At 41.5% G+C, this 5,881-nt stretch overlaps 1 long non-coding RNA gene across 1 annotated transcript; it reads right to left on the minus strand.

Annotated features, from left to right (window-relative positions):
* Window positions 1–596: 596 nt before the first annotated feature.
* On the minus strand, window positions 597–1,045 carry LOC119655442. Its single transcript, XR_005249912.1, has 2 exons — window positions 890–1,045; window positions 597–798 (listed from the first exon to the last, which is right to left on the minus strand). It is a non-coding gene; the product is annotated as an uncharacterized LOC119655442 (long non-coding RNA).
* Window positions 1,046–5,881: the final 4,836 nt, after the last annotated feature.

The following is a 5,881-nucleotide window of genomic DNA, read 5'->3' on the forward strand; positions in this document are numbered from 1 at the left end:
GATGATATCGTGACTTATTGCCTGGTCACATTGAAGCAAGTAATGTGAGGATCTCTAATCCGGTCCATTATAGATATTCTCGGGTTGATGCTAGGAATAGCACAAAAATATCGCGTACTGGATGACTTCCACAAATATTAAACTGGGAACTTCGTTCTCATCTTAGAGAAATAAACAGAGTAACAACGGTTTCCCTTATCTCCCTGCTGTTTTTTTATGATTATAAGAGTTATTGGCACCTCTCTCTCTCGTCAAAGTACTTCTCTGTTGTCTGTGAGTTTCGGAGCTTTTGGGATGATTGGTTAGAAGATACATCCCGAATCGCAAGCAAGACCAATTCTATAGAAATTATGAGACCAGTCACGCTACGGAAGTCTAATATGAAGCTGGCCTACCCCCTCTAAAATAATTTTCTACAAAGAGTCTTTGGAGTAGGAGTTGAGGACAATGAACGGCGAGTTAATTATAATAATGTCCGTTGACAGAAACTAAAAAAAATGTCATCTTAACAAGGGATCTTTAGTTAGGCATTTCAGAAAATTCGTTGATGAGTAGAAGGAAAGGAAAATTATGAATAAAAAGGACGAGTAGATATATTAGTAAGGATTACAATTATTATTTCGACACCCATAATTAACACTGACTTATATCTTACAATTATAAACAATTAACAATTAGATTAAGATACATAATTTATAGGAATTCGCAGCAGTTTACTAGCCGTTTGGGTTGATCCACGAACCTTCCAAGGCAGGTTTTCCCAGTGCCACAATCATCCGCCGTTGAGCAATGTGAGCACTATGAACAAAAGTATTCAAAACATTAAGACGAATCCGAAGGAGATTTGTACAACTTAAAATCTTAAACACTCAACTATCTAAATACTAACCAAAAACTGAGAGTTAACCGTAACACACAACACGGTCACTAGTATCACAACAAAAATAATGTACTTGATGACTGCCATTAGGAGGAAGGGTATTTGTCACGTAAGTTTATTCACTTCAGTATTCTATCTGTTTGTGGCTATCCGAAAAATGTTTGGAGGCTTTTATAGCTTCACGCTGAAATTTGGCCCCGCTTGATCCCACTTTTAGTAATGCATTTTTTTTTCGCGAAAATTGGTAGGAAATTATCAATGTAATAAATATTCAGCGGATTAATTGTTTATCAGATATCATTATGTACACAAATACAGGTAGGCACACACGTTTTTAATTATGATTAATTTATTGGGGTATCTGGTATTCTGACACTGATTTCTTAACTGACATTCGTAAAATTGTAGATTGAATTGATGATATTCCAGTACCTGATTTGGTTTATTTTTATATCGAATTGAATGGATTTCATGGAATATGGATATCAGAGTGAATGATCGGGGCCAATATGTAGTATTTTGTAAACAAACGAAATAATCAGAGATTGGGTGGATGATTTCCGCAGGGAATCGGTGGAAACCCACTATCTTGATTAGGTTAGACAAGTGATACGCTAGATTCATGTTTTTTTATTACGAAGACAATATGAAACGAGTACAGAAATTAGGTAACAAATAGAGACGGCAGAAGACCGAAAGACCTCCATGAGTTTGTCAACGTCAATCAGGGAAGATGAGATGTCTATCAATGTTAAAAATAGGTCAAAAAATGGTCGTTTGCACCTAACACATTCTTTCAATTTCCTAATTCTATTTATTTTATAAGCACCGAAATTGGGAGGAAATCAATCACAATTTAGTTGCTTTTTACCAGCCCAGTCTAGGTAGGAGAAATTACTAGCCTGTTTTTCGATGATAGGAGGTTTCGGTCCATAGACGCTATTCTGGCTTGACATGCCAGTCCCTAATTCTTTACACTTTGAAATTATGCATTGCCCTCATCATCACCTTACTGTTGCCCTACGTCTAAGATGTTACTACGTCAGTAGAGCTTCGCTGTCCAGCATCCTATCTCACAGGGTCTGACGGTACTATAGCATACAGCATATTCAATATGGTGATCCCAGCAGAGATCAGAGCTTGGTCCTATTGCATTTCTTGCACTGTGCAGGCCATAACAAAGTAAAACAGTACATTAGGACGAGATGAACTACGGCTGTGTACATCCAAAGAATCATCCTTGCCAAAAAAATTAATTTCTTCGTGAAGTTATTTTTCCATGTGTGGAAGAGTATGCAGAATTTCTTAGCTCTCAGTACCTTTAACTAAAGAGCCAGGATCATTCCCAGATACTTTGTGTAAGAGGTCAGTGTCAATCTTTGCCAGTTTAGCCGCAGAAGGTCAACTCCGTTTTGATTGCATTTTGTAGATTATAGACACACCTACCTCCACATACACACCCTCCATAGCCTTGCTGATAATCCTGTTCGGGTTACAACTTTCTTGATTGCCCCCACATCAAGGAGGCCGCTAAGAGAGGTTGCTTGTAACCACCGCTCTGCCATGCAAATAAATTCACAAAGAGCTGCTCCAGGCTCTCTTCAGAAGGATGCTCTGCTATGACCCTAAAATTGTTGATGTTTTCGAATTCTGATAATACTCCAGTCAGGATCGTTTTCTGGTAGATCTGATGTCAATTTATATCTAGTCAAATTTACAAATTAAAAATTTCTAGTTTCCTTCTTTTGGTCAGCCACTTGTTGCCTTCTCTAGCGATTAACTTGTTATACAGTCGGTAGAGACAAGGCGGAGACCTACTTCTTCAGGCAGTTCTTGTATAGCTGTAGCAGATGTTGAAGATCTCATTTATCGAATTTCAAAAGCTTCTTTCGAAGCTGCGAGATTTAACTTTGGCTTGCATGTTGTCCAAATGTTATCATTGGGAGATCTGGCGGTTTTTTCTTCTAGTTGATTCTCCTGTGGACTCTGAAAGAAAGGAAGCCTCTACAGCGAGGTTCGGAATGTAGCTAAGATCCGGCAATGTTTTCCGAACATACACTCTTCAGTTAGTAGCGTGGTATCAAGGACCTCCTCCCAAATGTCACACTGCTGATCTGGTGCAGTAATAAGTTGATGATTGCCTCTATTTCACATTGGTAGGTTTTCGTTAGTAATAAAGCCGTACTACATTGGTAGATTTTCGTGCTGGCTATCAACCTGATAATTTGCCTCGATACGATGGTTAATGCCAGATATTGTAATTCTTCCGATCGTACATCTATTCTAATTTTTCTCTTCCAGCTACTCCAATTTGACCGCAGTTAGCTGGAACTAAGAACCGGACACAAAAGGGCGTACAGGCACTTCCTGACAAAGGATCTCTCTTCTTTTTCCATTGCGGTAATGGAAGCGAAGATTTTGCGTTGGATTAGTGGCGTGGCACGTTTTGATCACATCCAAGATGAGGATATCCGCGATCGATAGGAGTTGCACCGATCGTGGGAAAACTGCGAGTGAGGTGTCCTCGATGGTATGGCCACACAATTCGCGCTACCAAGATTGATCCGGCCGACCCCGCTTGTGAGCGAGACAAAGGCTGAAGAAAACGAAGAAAATTTATTTTGGACGCCTCTAAAGATTCAGCCTATTCAAATTCAGGCCATGCAATCAATAGCAAGGAAAGGCAAGCGCAAAAGGTGAACGCAACATCCATCTAGGAGTAACCGCCTGTTGTTGTATGGGGCGACCAAAAAGGGATAGAAATTTTTTCCGAAATGCGCATGCTCCTCAACAACGGCAACGAGGTCCTCAGAATGTGTGCTTTCTCTAACTCGAGCGGGAATTTCAACGATATAAGCTCCAAAAATGTGCTTTTGTTTTTGACAGTTACCGTAAGGCACGTTCTCTAGACCTTAGAGCGGGTTTCTGACAGACTTTTGATTTTGATCCAGGTTAAGGAGCATCATACTTGTAAAGTTCTATGCAACAACGGAAACTTCCATTGTAGCGGAGAAGGATGCTTTCTATGAGCAATTATGCGCAGTTTAGGAAGGCCTTTTAAAGGGGACATTATGTTCGTTGTGGGTGATCTGAATGCCAAGGTGGACCCTGGCAAATATCGCTCGGATGGGGAAACACAGTCTTGGCGGCCGTGACCATAATGCGAGGTTTGTGGTTTTCAGTAACTTCAGTAACCTAGTCGTCATTGATGGCACATTGTTCGAGCACAGAGCCTGCCATAAAGACAGTTCTCGTTCTCGTCACTTCTCGCAGCGTTGAATAACTACGACCTCCCAAGTTCAATATCGAGAACTTGTATGATCCAGCTGTCACTCGACAGTGGGGTAGCTATCTTGCTGATCGGACTGCAAATATACTGAGTAATCCACGAAGAAATATCGATGAGCATTGGCTGACTGCAGAATCGTGGAAGTGGGCCGATGAACGGAAGGGGTTGAAGGCTCTATTGACCACTGCAATTGATGGTGGGGGTGCGCGGTCGAACTTTGATACCAAGCGAAATCGCGAATCTGCAGTAGATGTTGCAGAATACTATGATTTCAGAAGTCTGTATCGCATCATGAAAGATTGCATGTGCTCACACATCGTTCGATGGATGGATGCTAACGATCGACTTTTCATCCACGATGACTGGCAGTTGAAGCGGTAGAAGGAACACTCCACTAAAATTCTTATGCGTATCACATTAGGCTAGGTTCCTCCTCTTCTGGATAAAACGGTTAGTCACCCTAACATGCGGGTACGGACTGTTCCTTCAAGCAAAAGAGAAATCATTTCGGCCATCAATGCACTTGAACGAAGTAAAGACGTTGGACGTGACAGTCTCGTCGCATAGCTATTTATCGTTGCACCTGTAGTGACTGCAGATCTGTTACTTCCACTCCTACGGAATCTTGAGAATCCTAGACCTTTCCCAGAGAATGGAGAAAGGGGATAATCGCTTAGATTCCAAACAACGACACCACCCTTACATTGGCCACATCAACACCGTAAGAATCATTTTGGAGGGGTCTGGATTTGGAAAGAGAGGCAAGTAGGTCGGGACGAAAGTATACATCAACTAAACGAAGGCTCTCAGTCTGGTGGGTCATCGCACTTTCCCTATCTCCATTAATGGTTAGAGAATCGCAAGCGTCGATCAATTCGGTGGCACCGAACTGGGTGTTCCTCTGCAATAGATGGATCTTGTTCCCAAGGATACGTAATTATTTCTACACTCTTTGATTTAGGGGTATGATTGTTGAATCGATGAAACTGGAACCAGGAGGCCAAACTTCATCACTGTCGCGTGCCCCATTGGGAAAGAAGTCTCCCTTTCACCTGAGTTGAAATAAATGGATTTTTTTCCTTCTTCCTCTTGAAAAGGGGATTACACAGACAGAGGAGTAAAAAGATATTCAATGAATAACTATCAACGACCGCCTCTTAAAGGGCCAAAAATAGGAACGGAAAATGTCCCATGTACTGATTGATGCCAAGTTTGCGCTTGACATCGATATATCCCCTGGTCAGCTTGGTATGGTTCAGCAGGGAAGGCTGCCCCTTGTGCCTCTTCGGTATCTTTGAGAATCATGGAATTCAAACAGGTAAGATATTTAAGCTGATGAGACGAATGGATATTATTCTAATCGCTACCAGGAGGAAGATGGTACAACTGCAATCAACAATCAGAAAAATGCGACATTCGGCAAACCCCAATTCACCTTGCACCTGCGACTAGCTTATCAGAACCAGCAGGCAGCATTGAAAAAAACAGGGCTTCCGTTTCAGAACAGAAGCTACTGTGACTGGATTATATAAAAAAATCGCCGCCCACTGTTTCCGATCAGCAAGTCGTCGTTTTAATGCCACACGTTTGGACTCCCAAGCAACGACATATTAGGTTTAGCGCAGTAAGTATTTTTCCTGAAAGATGGCTTTATTCACAAAGGAACGTCTACTTCGTCAATTACTGCAGCAAAACGGTTAAAGACTTCCCCA

Source organism: Hermetia illucens, chromosome 4 (genome assembly GCF_905115235.1).
Source record: "Hermetia illucens chromosome 4, iHerIll2.2.curated.20191125, whole genome shotgun sequence".
Lineage (NCBI taxonomy): Eukaryota > Metazoa > Arthropoda > Insecta > Diptera > Stratiomyidae > Hermetia > Hermetia illucens.